We start from the raw sequence: 20039 nt of genomic DNA, 5'->3' as shown, positions 1-20039 counted from the left end.
CTATGCGGGCCATAGATGTTTTATTGTGCTGCATCTTCACCCATCTAATTTTTTCTTTTTATTAGCCCTCTTGTTAGGAGACTCTGGTCTTGTATGGACTTCACCCGGGGCTCCTGTGAATTTCTTCCAGAGCTTTAGGCCTATTTGCTGCAGGGGCCAGAAGATCCTAAGTCATACATGAACAAACAAATTTACCTTGGTCAGGGTTTTTCATGCCCCCTGTCTATTGACTTCCTACAATTTACTATGAATCATCCTGGAGTCCATACATCAGACCAGCTGTCTCTCTTGGTGTATTAGCATTTACATTCCTGTATGAATTTTAATGTAGAGTGCATTAATTTTGTGAAATTGCGTGCATAAAGAGGGCTTTGTCACACAGCCTTACTTTATTATCAGCATATTGATAAGGTCTGCTGGTGGTGTAAATTATAGTTTGTTTGAGGGTGGTCAGACTGATCTATCCCAGTTGAGGATCTATATTACCTTTGAATATGATTTATTTATGCACAAAGCCCTGAATCTGATCTTCTGCCAATTGAAATTAGAAATTAGCTTCTGCTGAGTTCTGGTGTTGTATCAGCACAAAACTTGTATGAAAGACCAGAAATTGTAAGTCATTATGTATGGTCATGTGCAGCCATCTCATTACTGTTTTAGTTACTAAGGAGGAGAAGCCATTCAATCTGTACACCTGGGTAGAAATTAAGGTTATATTTATATATTATTTTTTTTTTTAAAAATTACATTTTTCTTCCTTAAGTGCCACATTCGCCCCATTTTTTTCAGGACTGGAGTATTGTGCTGTCTGAAAATCTCAGACATAGAATGTTAGTTAACATGTGATGATAACCAGGAAGATTTAGGCTTTTTTGATGTAGTAAGAAATGGTCCTGTGCTCCTGCATGGTATGAGGTGATTGGTCAGTTGAAAGGATGATGCGATAACCTTGCTTCTCCTTCCCTTGGTGCCTTTTGAACAAAAGCATCTTTCATACTGACTGAAGGCCACTGGAAAGCACCCCGTGGACATCTTGCTTATGTCCTGCCCCAGTCCTGCTTTTGCACAAAGCTACTTTGTTGTGTAAAAGAAGGTCTGATACCTATGTGCTGTGGCTGTAGCTCCCATCAGCATGTATAGGGGTGGTCTGGAAGGAGCATCCTGGTGTTCCCCTAACAGGTCCTGTGCTGCAACTGCATTGCTGTCGGTTCCTGTGGCAAGTAGCTTAATGCAAACTGAGGTGTTCTATGTAAACTATGGTCACTGCCAGAGGTACAATGTAAGCTTCTGTTTAAAGCTCTCTTGAGTACACACAAATGGAAAAAGAAAAGTGGAATTCCTTAATGATAATGCTGTTTGTTCCACATGTGGTGATTGTGTGATTTAGAGGGGTGTGTGTGCATATATGTGGATATTAAATAGCTTATAATGATGACCTCTAAGACTGTGCCAACAACTCTCCCACTCTGCTTCACATCAGGCTGCTCTTTCTGCCTTGTCTGATAGTACTGCAGGTATTTATTTATAATGAATGACATAAAGAGGCCTCTGAATGGGTACACTTGCATAATGAATTGGAAAATGGGGCAGAGTGGATCGACCCTATGTTTTCTTACAGTTCCCCCTTAGCTGAATTCTCTTCAAGTCAAGGCTTGAGAAATTTTCCCTGCTCCCCTTGGACCAAAGAAGAACAATTGGCAATCACAAAGCTCAAATGCAGGAGTGGGCTCTACATCCTTGAGCCTCCACAATGCCAGCCTGTGGGACAGTGATTGGAAGTATATCGGTTTTGTTGTTGACATTGAAAAAGCAAGGCTTCTGGCCTTAAGACATCTAATTTTGAGCATTAAAGCAGAGAACTGAAAATTACTGTGCTTCTTTGATGATGATTTTGAGTGATCTGTTACATTTTCTTGGGGCATGGGATCCTTTTTTATACTATGAGCATCAGAACAGTAACTGCTTCTTCTGAAATGTTTTAACACTGCTTAATGAGAACTACCACAAATGGCAAAAAGTTTTCAGGACTTCTGGAAGGTTGAATAACTTCATATTGTGGGTGGGATATATGTGGATAGAAGGGAAGAAAGAAAAATTTCACCTTCACACCTGAGTTTTCTGGGATGTTTTTTTTCCCATGACTGACAGTTGCCATCAACTGTACAAAGCATCAGCTTCTGAAGAAATGCCATCAGTCTCATTCCTGCTTTGACAAGAGACCTGGAACAAGAAACTGGAAGATAATAGATTGAGGTTAGAAATTACAATGAAATTCTTCACCGTGAGGGTGGTGAGACACTGGCACAGGTTTCCCAGGGAGGTTGTGGCTGCCCCCTCCCTGGAAGGGCTCAGGGCCAGGTTGGATGGGGCTTTGAGCAACCTGGTCTAGTGAGAGGTGTCCCTGCCTATGACAGGGGTCTGAAGCTGGATGATCTTGAAGGTGCTCTGTACCAATGAGATCAGTCCTCTGACTAAAAAGAAATATATTTTCTAATGCATTAAAATGTGTATTTTGATACTGCTTTTGGACACCTGAATGCTACTTAGGACAGGGTATAACAAGTTAGTGTTTACAAGGTTATTGTTCTTGTCCTGCGATTGTTGTAATTTTAATGAAGGACTTGGTTTACTTTTAGGCTTTATTTATGACAGTAATACAGAACTGCAGTGTATTTCAGCTCTCAGTTCATAGAATCATAGAAGCTGGATTATTTGTAATGTAAGTGAAATAGTCGTAAAATGTAAGTTCTTTTGGTCCTACTGCAGAACAAGTTGAGTGATTTTGGTGTTCCAAAGCCTTCTAGCAAGCAGTGTTAAAATAATGAGTAATAAACACAAAAGTTAGAATACTTCTGTGCTATCAATAAATATTTGCATCTCAAATGACAGATCATGACTGATCAACCCCCTCATGTGTATGAGTAATGCAAATAATTTTTGTGGAAATACAGTGCAGCAACCACAAGGCTTGTGGTGTGACAATCTGCTGGTCTTCAGTATCTTGACACTTCTGTTGCTTATTTGGAACTTAAAATTTAAGGAACTAATTACTCCCCAAATTCCTCCTGTACTTGCTAGGTAAAAATTGTTAATGGAGAGGCTAAGGACCAGAAGAAGAAATGGGGCAGGGAGGAAGAATTGGAAGGATCACACTGATGTTTTCTGGAGCGTGGGAGAGGGGAGTGAGACTAAGGATACAGTTTGAGGAGGGGGAAAACATGATGCTGATGTATGTGTGTATGTCCCACACCTGGGAAGAATGTGGTGTAACCAGGCATGCCCATTTGTTTGTTCTCACCAGAAACAACGTGCGTTTGCAACTGTGTCACTCAGATACACCTCTAAATTCAGAGGTATATGAGAACACTATTATGCCAGGAAAGGAGGAGGAGGAGGCTTTGATGTATTTGGGATTTGTATGCCTCAAATTGTACTTGTACTTGGAACAGATGCGAAAATTCTTAAGCAGAATTACAATTTTTTTTTTTTTTTTTTTTTTAAGTAGGCAGTAGAAAGCCATAGTGTTTGTATCCCTGCAATCCTTTCCCACATGGAAGGGTGTAGCATGCCCAGACACCAGCCCCACCTTCTTGCAGCATCTTTAATGAACACAGATTAGAAACAAGAAAGAAAAGATGCCAGCTGGCTAATGTGACCCAAAATGATTACAGACTGATACCTATTTATCTTTGCTGATGGCATCCAGAAATCTGATATTTGGGAGAGATGGCACCCATCCTAATCTATCCAAATTAAGTCAATAATAACTCCCTGAGTCTGAGTAGAAAAAAGTCAGTACTCTTACTTCTGTCAGAACCATCGACCGTCATTGACCAGAGCCCTGGCTGTTTAGAAAGACCAGGAACACCAGAAGTAAATACAAGAGATTTCTGTAAAATTCTCATTAGGGTAGGTGGTATTAAAATGAGCCAATTTCTGATTGCTAAACTGAGGGCTCAAAAAACCAGAGGAATTGCAGCTGAGGTGTGAGAGGAGGTGACATACCACAGTATGTCAATATAGTCAGGAAGAATGGGAAATCTTGAAGAGGGAGTAAAAAGCTGAAATTTGCATCTGATGGGCCTTTTGTGGGGAAAGAGAAATGGTGTTACATGCAAAGAGTTCTTTAGAGTGCACTTCAGCCTTTTCTTTGAGCTGGAAAGAGCCCATTACAACTTCATGTCAGACTCTGCTGTTGATAAAACAAGAGTGATAGAATTCCTGACATCAAGATAGAGAGCATTTTCAATTAGCTGCTAGAGGCATCTTTCTTATCCTTAGGCTATCATGGTACAAAAATTACTGTTCAAATCATCTAGAGAAACCTAGTGTGCTGCTCTGATGACTTGATTAGCACTAAAGGTTTATTTTATGACATGAAAAATAATGCTAAATAATTGCTCTTGCTTTATGCTATACTGTGAGGGAGGATGTGTATGTGGATGTGTGCCACTATAAGAGAAAAATGGTAATGTTCTTTAGAAAGCCAGAACAGCTATGATTGTTTGGAACATCTAGAAGCACAAGATGTTTTCAGCAATTAATTTCTAGATGTAGCAGATGTTCTTTATGGCAAGAACCCAATAAAGAACAAGAGCTGTTCTCTGAAAGACTGCTGGAGTGTTTTCCCAATAATTGTGTGTTAGGAAAGAAATCCACAAACTTCTGCTTCCTTGTTGAGAAAAACCTCTTTCATAAAGGGAGATCTTCTGTTAACTTTGTAATTAGAGTATCAGTCATAAGGTGTTTTAATGATCTAACTGAAGCAATTTAAACAATTTAAATCTTTTGCTTTCTTCAAATAAGTTTGTTCTTAAGAATTTCCATTGAATTGTATAAAACATTGGTTCATTGGTAGCTTTTTAAATAAATGAAGGAAATTTCAGCTGGTAGTTTAAAAGTAAAAATAAACTTTATTCTATATAGAAAGCAAAACTAGATTACAGTGCTGTTCAGCTAACCAACTTTAAAGAGCAAGGCCAGTTTCTGACTGAGTTGTCAAACAAGAAATCATGTATCTGCAAATGAAGCTGATTGAATTATTATACAATTTATCTATTCAACAGGATGGGGAAAAAAAACCCTTTTAAGTATCAGATGGTGTTTCCCATCCTGGGGCAGTATTTAAAAATTAAAGATAAAAAAAGGAAGTATCATCTAGGAAAGGACAAGCATTTTATCTGATCTGTGTTAAAAGGCTTGATACAAAACAAAGCTTCAAATTTTCTAGAAGCTAAAGATCTGTATTAGACCATCATGCATTAGGGCTGCTCACGAAGGATTAAGCATTAAGGTACAGACTTCAAAACTGAGTTTTGGCTTTGTTTGGAGTGCATCAAAGTATGCTGGATGTTGCTACCAAATGGTGTACTGATTCCAGAATGGTTTTAGTTTGTCAATTTTCTCTCAAATGCTTCTTTTCTTTACCTTATTTTATCTAGCTCCTCATGCCCACCTCAATAATCCCAGCACTGTCATTTTTTTACTTACTTTGTGATTCAGTAGACATCAAGCAGAGCTTGTTAAATTGCATTTTGCACCTCATTAAGTCCAGATTCCAAGTGTCCTGTTGGGTTCAGGTCCAGAGTGCCTCCCCCCTCAGTGACAAAAAAAAAAGAAAAAAAAAAAAGAAAAAAAGCCCAAGCAAACAGAAACCATAAAACAAAGAAACCAAAAGCAAGCCAAAAGCAAACAAACACACAAAACCCACAAAAAACATCCAGAAAGAAAAATCTAGACCTTTTCCTCAGGATTTTCATAACTGTTTATCTATGCTACTGAGTCAGTCATTGTTTATGACTTGCTGAATTAAGGATAAAAAATTATCCCAGACAGTGAAAGTTCAGCAGGGACTCCTATAGGTAAGATCCAGCTCAAAAAGAAAGGCCAGACGGGGCTGATTTAGCTGAGTTATGTGTAGTATAGCTTTGGCTTCAAAAGAATTTAGGCAAAGGCAGGAAGGGTAAAGGTAAAGAAACATCAAAGACAAAGGCTCCTCATGCACGTTCTTGTGCTTAGGAGGCATTCTGTGTAGTCGGCTGCTCGCTCCATACTGTGGTCCAAATGGGTTTTCCAGGTGGTCTGTGATAGTCCCACATTTACTGGTGGGAGAAAAAAGGTTTAGTATCATAGTAGAAATTTCTCTGAGGACATGTATGGAAAGAGATATTAGGATGATTTCCATTAATTTGGGCTGAAATGGCTTAGACTCGTGTATTTTGCCAGCCAGATCTGCAAGAGTCCAGTTCCACAGTGACTTTTACTTTCTGTCAAAGCAAATGAGTGAGATGTCCTGACTAACAGCAGCACACACCTCTCTGTCCCCAGCTTTTCATTCCCTCTACTGGAGTCCCTCAGCTGCTTGCAAGATGGATTTCCCAGCAGCAGAGGAGGTACTTGTCATTAAGACTTGGGACTGGTTCCCCCACCCCACTTGAGGCACAACCCAACATTCCCCCAGTGCGTTGCATCCCGTGGCACTCAGCCCTAGGAAGGCTGTGATATGTTGCTTGTCAGACCAGTTAGGTTGGCATTATTACAGAAAGTCAGAAAGCTGATTTCTTTGCCTTCTTGCAGTGACTTGCCAGGCAGCGTGTTGCATATGGTGGAAATGGAGAGGGATTTGTTTTAGAATTCAGATGATGCAGAATTGGGGTATCTCTCTCTTTTTTTTTTTTTTTTTTTTTTTTTTTAGGATTATGAAACAGAGTGCCTTCTGTCTGTGCAACAGAAGGAGAGAAATTAATATGAGTAAGCTGAATTTGGACTGACTTGTTCTCTACATTTCATGAAGATTTTAAAAAAGCACTTATGCTTCTGTAGCAGTGAATATATCACTTTCAGTATGCGAGTCCATTCTCCTGTAATTCTTATGTGTCAAAAGGGAGATATTTATGAGGTTTCTAAAACTATACACTCAATGAAGCTGTAGAAAATACACTAGCAAGACGTCATTAAAAGCAGCAGATGCTGTAGGTTTTTTGCTGCAAGCACAGCAAAAGCAGAAGCACAGCAGTTCCTCTATTTTTGCTTCTTTCTAGCCTCTATCTTTGTTTGCCTCTTGCCCTCCTGCCTCCAATTTTATTTTTCAATATGTATCATTGTTCATCTGCTAATGGACCCCAGAAGCATTGTGTACATATGCTCTAGGACTAGGATTTGTGAATTGGAAAGACAATAACGATTTAATTTTCCCCCCTTCTATCTGTAGTTTCATAGATGACCTCTCAGCCATGTACCAGGCAGAAGTAATTTGAGACCTGCGTGATAGGTCTATTTCATTTTCCTTATTTGATTTCTTCATTAACTACTGAAACATAAATAGGAGGAGGGCCAGGGAGGAATAGCAGTGAGGCTGGCTAGCAAAGATCTGACCTAGTTTTTTCAATCTGCGTGGCTCTCAGACAGATTCCGCTATAAATCTGCCTCTTTAGGATAGCTTTTATTTATTTTTGTTCTCTGCATAACAGCTGCATTTGTTCTGAGTGTTCAGATTTGGTGGGCTGAAATGTAAAATTTTGTTTTCATTGTATAGTGCCATGAATATGTGCATGTATGGTGAGGAGGTAAGGGAACTCAATTCTGTTGGGTTACTGTGGAGTATTCTGCTTTCTGCTCTGCCCCCCTATCATTCTCCCCTGTGTATTTGGCAGCTATGTGACATTACACTCTCGTTTTCATCTTACCTGCAGTATTTCAGTGTGTAAAACAAAAAACTTTTCACTTTTTGCAGGAGTCATGATGATGCTGTGCACATGAAGCTAAACAAAGCTGAGGTAGAAGCTGATCTTGCAGCAAAGTAGATTCATCACTGTTTCCCCTCCTGAAGTAAAATTTGTGATTATACTGTAATTCTGGATATTCTGAAGACTTTTGGTTTTCTTTGTGTTCCTGTCTGTGTGGAGGTGTGGTGGCAGCAGTCTTAGGAAGCTGGGCTGTGTCCACAACATTTCTCTAGAGGATGCTAACTGGCATACATGTCAAGAAACTGACTGTCAGCCTAGGAGCTGAAAGGTGGTGCCCACTCTCAGGAGATGCTCCAAGTATCCTTCTGAGGCATTCTGCCTGCAGGCCTGACATTTCAAGTCCCACTCTGAGCTAGAGTCTGTAACACTTGCTGTAATACTTTCTCCTGTATCCTGGATATAGATGTCCTGTCCAATTTGTTCTCAAGGGAAGGCAAAATTTGATTATTCTGTGTAAGGCTGGTAATTATCAAGTGCGCCCAGTGCTTGCAAAGCCTTGCCATGTTTCAGGTACTGAGTAGATACTTAAATGATGTGGATGCTGAATGTTTTGGAGTGAAGAAGCAGTGAAGTGTGAGGGTCTTAGCAGCACGCTGGTGGATCACATATGATGGGCTACAAAGGCTCATATTTGCCTTGGCTGATAGGCTGTATGGGTAGATCTTCAAAATGAGTCCTGCAGTGATTGGGTGTTTCCTCACCCCGTTCCATCCTTCCTTTCTTCCTCCTCTCACCAAGCATACAGCACTCACAGTTCAAATGCAGCAATATTACATGTTGCTAATCTTTAGCCCAGCTGGGTGTGAGGCTGGCTGTCACTTCCATTTGAGTTGGCAGACCAGCTTACCAGATACCATGCTGAACAGCTTTTGTGCTTTTTCTGCTGAATTCTCCATGTGAACCAGAGTGCTCAGTTTTCACTTCAGTACCTGGAGCAATGGTGCAAGCTCTAGAAACCTTTGGAAGAGGTGATCCCCAACAAGGCGGAGTGTTTGTGTCTCAGTTCTGCTGGGTGGCTTTGCATGGCTGAGCTAGGTTTTCTTGTGCATTCAGAAGTCTTCCTTGTTTTGTTTTTTTTTTTTTTTCTGAATCTGTACCCTCACATAGCCTAGCCACAGCTTATTTTAAAGGCAGAATGTTTTTCCTTTTGGCTTTTCAGTTATAATCCTAACTATTGCTTGTTGACCCATTTAAAAGACAAAACTCATTGTTTAAAATTGTGTAAAAATCTTCCATAATGACATGATTCTAACCATGTATGTTATCAATTTTGGTTACTAGTTCAATTTTCATATTACAGTAGAAGGTACAAAACCAATTCAGACCAGAGTCCAATTCTTCCATTGTGTGGTGCTGGTCACAGTGTGTGGAAGAAACTGCTTTCAAACAACTAAATAAACAAGACCATTGTAACAGTCCCAAGGCGATAAGAAGGCATATAGCATCCCTAAACAGAAATGCAAAGAGTAACAATAATTGCCACTTAAAGGCTTAAAATAACTATTATCTTACAAGTGTCTGGTGACCTGTCAGGGTACACAAGTGCTCTGCCTGGGAAAAGGAGCAACATCTTGTGTTACCATCATCACTTACTTAGGGCACTACGGTAGTGACAACTGGGGAACAGGGGTACAGTGTCAGGCTTGCCCAAATACCCACCCACCCACATTTATTTATTTGTTTTTCAAAACTCTCTTCTGATACACTTGGGCAGTTATATACTAATGCTAGGAGGGAATCAATCACATTTTAAGACAGGTGTCCTTTGTGGGATCATTTGAATTCGGAGCATGCAAGTTGCTGACAAAATTTTTTTCTAATGAGCTAAAAGAAAATGGGATTGTAGCAGTTTCTAGTGTGTTCTGGTGTACAAAGTACACTTGCTAGTGGATCCAAGGTGTAAATGATTCACAGATACCACAAAAATGAGATTACTTCTTTTCTTTTGTTTGACACATGCTGCAGCATTTTCAGTTGCTGTCTAAAGGACCGAGCCAACATTGCTCATGCTGTGAGCTCCTGTGGCTTGGCTGGTGGCAGCTCCCCATCCATCGTGTTGTGCTGCAAGGCTCCCTTCCCTCTGTCACTTTTGGCAGCAGCAGCATGGGGAGTCGTTTCTAAAGTGGTGTTTTGGCGATCCACAAGCAAATCCTATTATTTGTTAATAGGATTTGTTCTTGTACAGCTTTGTCCTATCACTAATTGCTTATTGCACATTAGGAGTACAATGAGATGCCTGTCAGCTGTGTTATGAACATTTTGTGTGCAAGACTCGCTGTTTGCCCATGATGGTGGATTTTACTTTGGGAAAGTCTTGGTATGGAAGGCAGAAGACAAAAGCTCTGCATTTTGAATGCTGCAGTATATCTTGCAGTCCAGTAGGCACTGGTTTCCTTGCTTCCCAATAGGTGATGGGGCACATAGAGGGTCAGGAAGTTCATCTGGAAGACTACTTGCTCTGCACTTGTGTATGCAGAGCCACTGCTGATTTCCAGATTGCCTCTCTGCCTTCCAGCAGAATGCCCCATAGAGATGCCAATTAAACAGGAAAGCAGTAAGAAAATTCAGCAACTATTTGAAATAGAATGGAAAGGTAAAGGTGAAAAATGTACAGGAAAGCTTGGAAGCTAGTGAGAGCTAGTTGCTTTTTTTTTTTTTTTTAGTTTTCAGTCAATCTGGGTGGTATTTAATGATCAGAAAGTGAAGGTAGAAGCCACTTCTCAAAAAGGGTCCGTTTGGGCTTTTTTTTTTTTTTTGAGGTTGCAGGTGTGAGCATTTGTATAGATATTTTAATTTTTTTTTTGCTGAAATACTTCTTCCAGAAAAACTAATTCATAGCAATTCTTTTGAAGTATATGTACCCTAGTATGCTTTTTAATGCCCTTTCACAGAAGACAGTACTTTTGAAGAGATACTGAAGTTGTATCTCCACCTCAGAAATCTGAATGCAGTCCTATGATAGCTTAAATTGTGCTTCTATAGAGTTCATGCTCAGGTTTGCTTATCTCTCAGTTTACTGATGCTGTGCTGCTGGAATGAACTGGATCAGGCCACTGATCCAGCTGAAAACTTGATGCCTTTTTGGTAGGCAAGTAGGGCTGGTCTTAAGTTTCTTGAAGCCCTAATAATCTTCCATGTCTGTACCTGCAGTAAAGGGGGCAGGGTGGGATGAGGGTGGGTGAGGAAGCCTGAGTGCTTTGGGTGGCTGGTCCTGCTCCAGATGCTGTGCCTGGGCAGGTGGGGACAGCTTGGGGAAGCCTGCTCTGTGCTGGCTTTGAATGTAGCTGAAAACTCCAGATGCAAATCTAGAATAGGTTTAGGCATTGTCAGTCATGCAGCACCTGCCCTTGCTTAGGAACTGGTTGCAGGACCTATGGAAGAAAGCAGCAGTCTGGGATCCTTGAGCCAGGCAAGCACTAAAATATTTTGAGGACTTAAAAATTTTTTTTAATGTTCCATTGAATATAAAACATCTTCTGTCTTCTCTACTTTACAAAAATGTACCCAGTGTATCTTGATGAGTTCCTGTTCTAGGTGCACAGTATAATTTCTCAATATTTTAGACACCTTGTAATATTTTCTGGGAAGGCATTGCTAAAATTTCTGGTTCTGTGACTTGCTACGGTCTTTTTGTAATAATAACAGATGGACTGATTGTTGTTAGAGTGAACACTGGGCATTTTTAACTACCGCCTTCATTATTTTGTCACCTGATAGTAAATAGATTAGGGTAAGGAAAATAAATGAGGAAATAAGAGGAGATTGATGAGATGAGCTATCACTTAATGACCAAGTTAAGAACTACCATGAAGGAACCTGGAGAAGCAGCATTTGCTTTCTGCTGGGCAGTGTTATGTAATTTATCAAAATGATTGCTGAGGCTTTTACTTCTTCAGACAGTTGCTCTGAGACACTTAGCAACTTTTAGGTCATGTCCAAGTGACAGGTAACTGCAGCTTCCTTTTGCATCTTGAAAGCTGCCTTAGTGGATGAAGGACAGCTGCATTAATAGAGTGTGTAAGTGCCAAGAGGCCGGTGAATGGTATGACTTGGCTACATCTTTAATGTAGACACAGGTATTGCTCGAAATTTATTTCATTTCTGTGCTTACATATTGAAAATGTGAGCAATGGGAAAGACAAAGTAATGCTGCCTGGGCCTGGTGGGTTATAAGACTCGTTGTATTAGGGTGACCTACTGCAATTTAAAAGTTCAACTGTTGATCTTCCCTTTCTAGTGTGCTTTCTTCCTGCCCTCCTCTGTCCAGGATTTAATCTCATTCGGGCCTCGTATATTTCATCTGTAGAGGTTTTATGGCTGGCTCAGCACTTTTGTTGTCCCAGACTTGCTGAAATAGTGGTATGTATCAGCTTTGTATTTTGGGAGGTGGCAGAGGAGAGCAGGAAACAAATCTAAAGGTTCAAGAGAGTCACAGAAAAGATGCATTACGACTGACTGTTCATATTTACCCAGTGCAAGAAGTAAAGGACCAGAAATGAAACTAATGGGAGAAAAGTTGAAAATTGAGAGATGGCCTGAATTCACATTGGGGTGCTCTGCCACATGGTGTTGAAGGTTTGCATGAGCTCACTGAGCTACTGGTGCAGTTTGAGGAGGGCAGGTCTTTGGGGACTGCTGCATCCAAAGATGCCTTTTTAGGTCTAGAAAGTCCCTAAGCTGCAGCTTTTTAAAAGTTGGGAGAATATTTTTGTCTCTGCTGACCTTTAGCAGTGGGCTAGAATTCTGGAGATCTGAATTTTATCACTGACCCTGACTTGCGTATTCTGATTTTACTGTATGTAAAAAGGATGAGATTGGTACTTTCAGCACTGGGTCAACACAGTCCTTCTACAGCCTTGATGATGCCAGTGGAAGGCAGCTGAAAGAGGCACTGTGTGTGGGAGGCTGATGGGGATTGGAGAACATTTCCCCTTGCATTCCTCCCTCCCTCTCCCTCATCTGCACTTGGAAAGTTACAGAGTGACCGAACTTCTTATTTTTAGACATTACAAAGAAAGAAAGCATTAGACATCTGGCTGCAAAAATACTTATTTGTCATCTTCCTCTACATTTATGCAGTTCTTGTTGCTATTCTGGACAGAGCATGCAGTTTCTCCCTGCTTCAGCTCTTCAGTCTCACAGAGTTTAAGGAGAAACTGAAATACTTACAACTTTATATATGCATATATATATATATGTGTGTATATAAAATAAAAAAAATAAAAAACCAATCAAAAATATGAAAAAACAAACTAAGAATGCTTCCATGTTTGGAAAACATGTCTACTTCTGTTTGTAAGCTCTTGGCCTACATTTGTGTCCCATTTTCCTGGTAACTTATTAACTGGATGAGTAACTGGAGAGCAGGTGGCAAGGACTGCACGGGGTTATTCACAAATCAGTGGCTGAACACCCTCTGCTTCAGTCAGTCCTGCTACAAACAGACCTACATCTTGAGAGAGACTCCTCCCTAACCTTTTCACTCATAAAAGAAAGGATTAAGTAGGTTTCTCTAATCAGTGAGGTAAAAGGGTTGGGCAGCGTGTGTGAACAGGAACTGGAATCAGGGCATCTGGATCAGTGGGGTCTGCCCTGCAGCTTCCAATGGGATCTAGCAGACATGCAACAGTAGCTTAGGCCAGGCACATTACTGGTTGTATTTTATGTGATTGGAGAAAAATCTTGGGATAAAGGGATTACTTTTGACTTTACACATGGTGAGATGTGACTTTGAGGTACATATAATAAGTAAAAAAAAAAAAAAAAGAAAAGGCAGGCTAATGTGTGAGAAATCCAGCTGCAAAAACTAAAACATTTTACAGCAACTTAATGGTATGGGTCAGTCATGTTCCTTAATAGTAACTATGTAGGACAAAACATTTCATAATACTGCTGCTAGATGATGGGATAATTTGTTTTATTTACTTAAAATAAGCCTGCAAGCTGAAGTGCAGTTACTGAATCCTTTTTTTTTTTTTTTTTTTTTGTCACAGCTACATTTCACAGACTGACCAGTAAAGTGAAACTTTCTATTACATTAAGGTACTTTTGAATGGGAGCCCTTGAGTCCTTTAATGTCCCCAAGCAGAACACTTTGACCAGATTTTCTTCCCTAAAAGTGATCTGTATAAAACCATTTTTCACTTGCATGATGCTTGGACTTGAATGATGTTTTCCTAAGATAATACACTGAATTTACAGGACACTTTGCTTCCCAGCTGAAAACTAGCTAAAACCTTTTTGAAGGTAAAGCATTGCTCTTGCAAGTAGAGGAGGGGCAGTTTCATACATCTGTGTATGTAACACTTCCATGAGATGTAGTGCTACTCTTTACCCTGCCTTTTATATCCATCTTTGTTATAATAATAAAGGAAATAGTATTTTCTGTCAGAAGGGAGAAAAATGCATGGGAATGGTGCAGTGGTGTTACAGGGGCTGTGGCAGAATACCAGTCCTGGTGACTGGTATTCCAGAGGGATGTCTGGCTGATGGAGCAAACCTGATAGAGCTCACGTGTAAAGATGCATCAGCTTCTGCCACCACTGGCTTCTAGGACTCTGCCCACACTAGATCCTAGCAAGCACATGCACTAAGTATTGGATTGTGGTTCCTTATTTAAGATGAGCAGTTTTGCATTCCACACCATTAGTTCCAGCAGCATTCAACATCACTGCAGGCTGCTGCCAGCTGTGCACCCTGAGGTCCAGTATTGTAATGGATGCATTTGCTACTGCCAATTTGATGTCTACTTTGATTATTTTTTTAATGCAGCATGAGCAGTGTCCTTTGTCAGGAAGGATTTCAGATAGCTTCCCAGCTCTCTGTTTCGGAATTAGCAGGACATTGGTGATCAGTGCATGGGTTGTCTGGGATTTTTCTGCTTGGTTAGTCTTGTTTTTTTAAAGCCTTTTAATGAAACATAAAACACTTTGTAGAAAAACATGTTTGCAGTTTGGGGAGGTTTCTTTGGTCAAAACATTGTCAAGAAGCTTTCAAAACTTTGGAAAAAATAAACCACCCTAAAGTACTGATTTTCTAGCAATCTTTCCTCCCATTTTAGTGAGTGTAAATGATGTCTCATAATTTGAGCCAAAGAAAGCCAAAACCCCACTAATTCAGTAAGCTGAGTTCTCTCAAGCTGCTTAGCATTTATTTTTTAGAAACACTTGTGGATTCCACAGTATAGTGCTTAGTTTGATAGGATGTATGGGGTAATGATGCTGGTATGAGAGTAATGGCTAATGCATCTCTAACAAGAGCAGAGCAAAAAGCATTGGACATCACAGGTGAGAGGTGGATGTATATGTATACTTTTCTGAAGTAATTTTGGGAGGAGGGTGGCTCTGAGCTCCCCTTCATGCTGCCCTCGCAGGGGCACTTGTGATGCTTGAAAGGTTTAATTGTAGGAGTTGGGATCCATTTCCCAGCACAGCCAACAAATTATAGTGATGTTTCCTGTGTAGCCACTGGGTGAGGTTAACCAACCCCTGCCTGTGTTTCTGATGTTGTATCCTGCTGAACCTTCTATTGCAGAAGGTGTTGGGAGACTCAAGGCCAAAATCAGTTTTGGGATAGGTGTACTGGAGTGACTACCCTATTTATCTACTGAATTTGTCCTAGGGCTGTTAAGACTTTTCTGCTTTATTTTTTATTAGTAATACAAGTAACTTCTGAATCAAGCAGGTCAGCTATACAAAAATAACAAACCAAATTCAATAATTGTTTTAGAATGTCATGGCAGTAAATCTGCTGAGCATCTAGACCTCAGAAACAATCCTCCTCTGCCTTCACTCATCCTTGTAGTTAGAGCAGATTTAGGTTCTTTCTATTTAAAACCAGCAAGTGATGTCCAACAAGTTTAACAATGGTAATCATAAAGCCCTGGAACAATCTGTTCTTAGAGAGCACAAAGTAGATGAGCTGGGAAAATCTGTTCTGCATCAGTCTCTCAAAAGTGGAGCCAAATGCTTCAAAACAGATCTGAGTGCCTCTGTAGCACAGAGGGAATTTTTTGATGGTTATAACTATCTTCTCTGGCATTAGTAAGTATAGTGATAGGAAATTAAGATTTGACAGACCTACTTGATTTTCAGGAATAACTTGCTTGGGATTTTAGTTATGGAGGTCACAACTGGATGATGTCAGCAACATGAGAAATCTTTTTATGCAATCACCATTTGAACTGTGCCTCTCTCCAAGTGAGAGATTTGTACCAGGTTCACAGAGATGCTGCATGTAAATAATCAGAGTATACACTATCCTGGTTTGAGCTCCAGGTAGAGTTCATTATACTCCAGATGATTCAGAGATGCTCTGCACACTTAACTTTCACCGTAAATTTCTCAAATTTCTCCATGTGGATTTGTTTAGAGCACAGAAAAGGGAGCTCAAACTCTCATTGTGCAATGGCAAGCAATTAAGTCAGTCTTTGTGGACATCAGAGGCTAAAGCAAAAATGTTTATCTTCAGTGTGCATGGGGACTTTGTAGCCAGGGTTCTGCCTGATGGCTTCATGAGTTTCTTAATCTGTCAGCAGACTTTTTTTTCTGTAGGTGGTTTTCTGCAGATGCTTTGTGCCAGGTGGAGGTTCCTTCCCAGCAAATAGATGGTTGGTCATGGGATGGATGAGCTCCTTAAGTTTTGGATTGTAATAAGAAGACATTAATCCTGTCTGTTGGTTAATAATATGACCTACTTTTGATAAAAAAGAAAGCCAAAAGGGAATCTTTCAAGTTGTTATCAACAGACATTTTTTACAAAAAGTTTGAAGTGCATTAGCTTAGGTTTTCTTTCTTGGACTAGTGAAAATTTGCAAGTGAACTTCCATGTTGAAGTTGGCCACAAAATAGAGAGAAAAAGCTTTCTGTGCCTGAAACATGTCAAGGAAAAAAGGTTTACTAATATGTGGGAAGAGGATTTTACAGAGCCTGTTGGCCACTGAAATGTACTACACCTAGAGAGAAAAAGTTGTTTTAAGAAGACTCAGGAGGAGCAAGATGGTTCATGCAAAACTAAGAAATTACTTAGGTCAGAAACAGAGGCAAATTCAGGCATCACTCACAATCTATAGGAAAAATTTTGAGGTCAAAGAGCAAACAGGTTACTTGTCTCAGTGCACACAGTTTGAACGTTTTAAATAAAAAATTTAACATATTGCAGGAAAATTATGGGCACACTTTTATAAATATATTGTGTGTGGATGGCAGGACAGCCTATTATGTCTGATAGAAGTCCATAAATTAAAAAAATAAAATAAAAAAAATATAGAGGCTTACTTTTTTGGTAGTTAGTCCTGGATTTGGAGCCTAATAAGATTGGGGGAGGTGAAATATATAACAGACCTTTTTTTTCCTACACTATTGTTCCTCCATTCCTGTGCCTCATTCTTATCAGCTCATGGGGTTTGAGTTTGGGAGGGAGAAGAGAGGTTTGGGGGTTGGCTTTTTGTTTTGTGGGTTTTTTTGTTTGGTTGGTTTGGCTTGATTTTTGTCGTTTGTTTGGTTTTTTGTCTTTTTTTTTGGGGGGGGGGGTGTTGTTCTGTTTACTTTCTTTACCTCATTAAAGATGGACAAATTGTTATGGGTTTTAATTTCTGGATTTTTGCTGTCTTGTTCTAGAGGGAATTTTGGTGAAATGAGGTGAGTTTCTAAATAGAGCAAAAACATTTGACAAATAAGCACTGCAAAGTAGTACTCCTTTATCACTTCAGAGGGCATGAGAAGGAATGCAAATCTGATTTGAACTGGTTAGTGTTGCCAGCTAATGCTGTCAATTATTTAAAGACTGATAATTTTAAATGGAAAATTTATGACAAGCCATTGAATATTTTCTTTATAGCTCCCCATATGTTTTAAAAAACCCAACCATATTTAATCACATGAATCAAATATTCATTAACCCTATTAGCCTAATGTGGATTTTTGCCCTGTTTGTAAAGCCTTAATTCTTACAGGCCTTTTAGCCTGTTTAAAAAAAACTGTAACATCTATTTACCTATTGTGGGTTCTGTGGTGGTTTGAGCAACTTCAAAGCTGCTGAGAAACCAACATGGATTTGCTAAAGGGCAGTCACTGTGGTCAGCTCAGAAATGGTAGCTGATCAGCTGGTATGGAAATGTGACATTCATGTGCTGCAGAGGAGATGAGGACAATCATTTTGCAAGGGATTTCCTGACCCCTTTGTAAAGAACTGATCTCCGAGTTTGAGGTCTTGCTGTTCCTGTTGTAAATGACTGATTTGAGGAAAAGAGGCAGGATCCCAAATGCAAATCCATGTCTTCCTTCAGCTGGTACAGGACCCTCAGAACTGGTGCCTGTCTTCAGGCAGACAGAGCCTGTGAATGCTGAGTATTTCCCCACGGGCGCTCTGCAGTAACCCACGTTATCTGAACTGCCTGGCTGGGTGCTTCTGGTTTGGTTTTGCTTTCAAATGTGGCTTTAGTCTGTGAATGAGGAAGCTGTCTATAAAAAGGTTCTTGAATTCGGAGTTTAATTCCCTTGTTTGTGTTGGTCTTTCATTTCTAGACCCAGAATAGATGGGGCTGCATTCAGCAAAAAATGCTTGTCTCTTAATTCCTGTGTAATTGAATACCAGCTTTCAATTCAGCTGTACTGTAATCCACTGAAAAAGAGATATTAGTGTGGCATTTGTTCATATTTACATGTTTTAAAGAGAATATCTGGCAATATACTAAGTTCTCCTCCCCTTTCTCTCTCACAATAGTTCTTCCCTCTTAATTGCAGTACCTTATGCAATAAATAGTCCCATGTGTTTCAGTAAGACTGCTTGGGGAATTGAACAGCATTAGCAGAAATGGAAAAAATGAATAGTGCTTTTAAGAAATGCTGCCTTTGGCAAAATGCTCATAGTCTGTGCATGTATCAAACATTAATTCTCTTTTGTTTACTTATGAATCAATTTAAATTATTACAGAAACTGAGAATTATGTTAATGATGCTTTTTATGGCATCTGTGATATCTGGGATCCTATTTATTAAGTTCTACTTTAAAGTTCTATTTTAACCTTGGAAAAACAATTTTTATACTGCAAAAAATGGCTTTAATTTGTTAAGGTTTTGTATGAAAAGGAAAATATACCTTTTAATTTTTACTACTTGCACCAAAGGAAAATAAATGGACATGGTTCATGTATTCAACATGCTGGTGGTCAGACCTGCTCAGTATTGCAAGCATATAAAATGCTTCTGTTTGAATTGCTTTATTTCCCTTGAGTGTCCTACTAGGAATTAAAAACCCCTGAGGGGATGTTTTAAAAGCTTTTTTCTAAAAGTGGAGAATGACCAAAAGATCATATTGAGAGAGAGAGACCCTAATGTGGTATTTTTAAACTTTTCCTATTGGTTTCTCCCAGCCATAGCTGCCTGAGATCTTCTTACGTCTTGCAGCTCTGTGTCCTGCACATGTCCTCACTGTGCTTTGCTGTCCTTGTGGACTGGCTCTGGTTTGGGTCATGGGCCCATTTCTCCAGTGCTTGAAGAAAAAAAACCAAGCTGCAAAGGAAGAAGCACTTATATTCCTGTTTAGAAAATATCCAACTGAAACAGAAAATGTGTTTGGTTTTAGGTGATGGGTATAACATTAGTATCATAACTCTCTTTTTAAGATCTAGACAAACACTGTATCTGTGCTTCATCCTGGTTTTATCTAGACTCATTACAAGACATGTCATTTAAAGAATGGCATTTAAGGAAACCCAGCTGGTTTGCTTAGATTTAAATGAAGATCAGCTCAGTATGAACTCATTGGAATTGCTGCGTGTAGAATTTTTCTAGCTGGGGCTTTTAAATCTGCTTTTGACTTTACCAAATTAAATATACTTTTTTGTTCTTTTAGGCAACTGCCTTTCTGTTGCAGTTACATCATGGATATCTTATTCCTTCAGTCAGCAAAAGGAGAAAATAGAATTTGAAAGATGTATGCATGTAAAAAACCCAACCAACTGAAAAACCAATATGCCCCCAAAAACCACACAAATAAAATCTTACTTTAGAGAAGATTTACTTTGCAAGTGCCCAGACAATTCTGAAACAATTTTTATTTTTATTGTGTTTATTTAGTGAATGTTTCTTGATCTTGCTGTTACTGGTGAAGGCTGAGCTTGGGTTCCTCTGAATGCATGAGGCTGATGAAGAAGTTGTCTTTAATTTCTTTCTTTTTTTTTTTTTCTTCCACCTACAACACTCCTCTGCCCTATCTCTACTTACAAGTGTTTCCTTGTAGTGCTTTGTAAAATTGGCTTGCATACTGATTGACGTCCCCTTTACTGTCTGTCTT

The 20039-nt window shown here is 39.6% G+C and overlaps 1 protein-coding gene across 2 annotated transcripts in view; it reads left to right on the top strand.

Annotated features, from left to right (window-relative positions):
- CERS6 (ceramide synthase 6) overlaps positions 1 to 20039 on the top strand; it is a 108496-nt gene that overhangs the window by 12274 nt on the left and 76183 nt on the right. The window lies entirely within an intron of this gene.

The sequence above is a fragment of the Heliangelus exortis genome, chromosome 6 (genome assembly GCF_036169615.1).
Source record: "Heliangelus exortis chromosome 6, bHelExo1.hap1, whole genome shotgun sequence".
NCBI lineage: Eukaryota > Metazoa > Chordata > Aves > Apodiformes > Trochilidae > Heliangelus > Heliangelus exortis.
The sequence above is the reverse complement of the archived record's forward strand: the minus strand, read 5'-3'. Positions and strand labels throughout refer to the sequence as shown.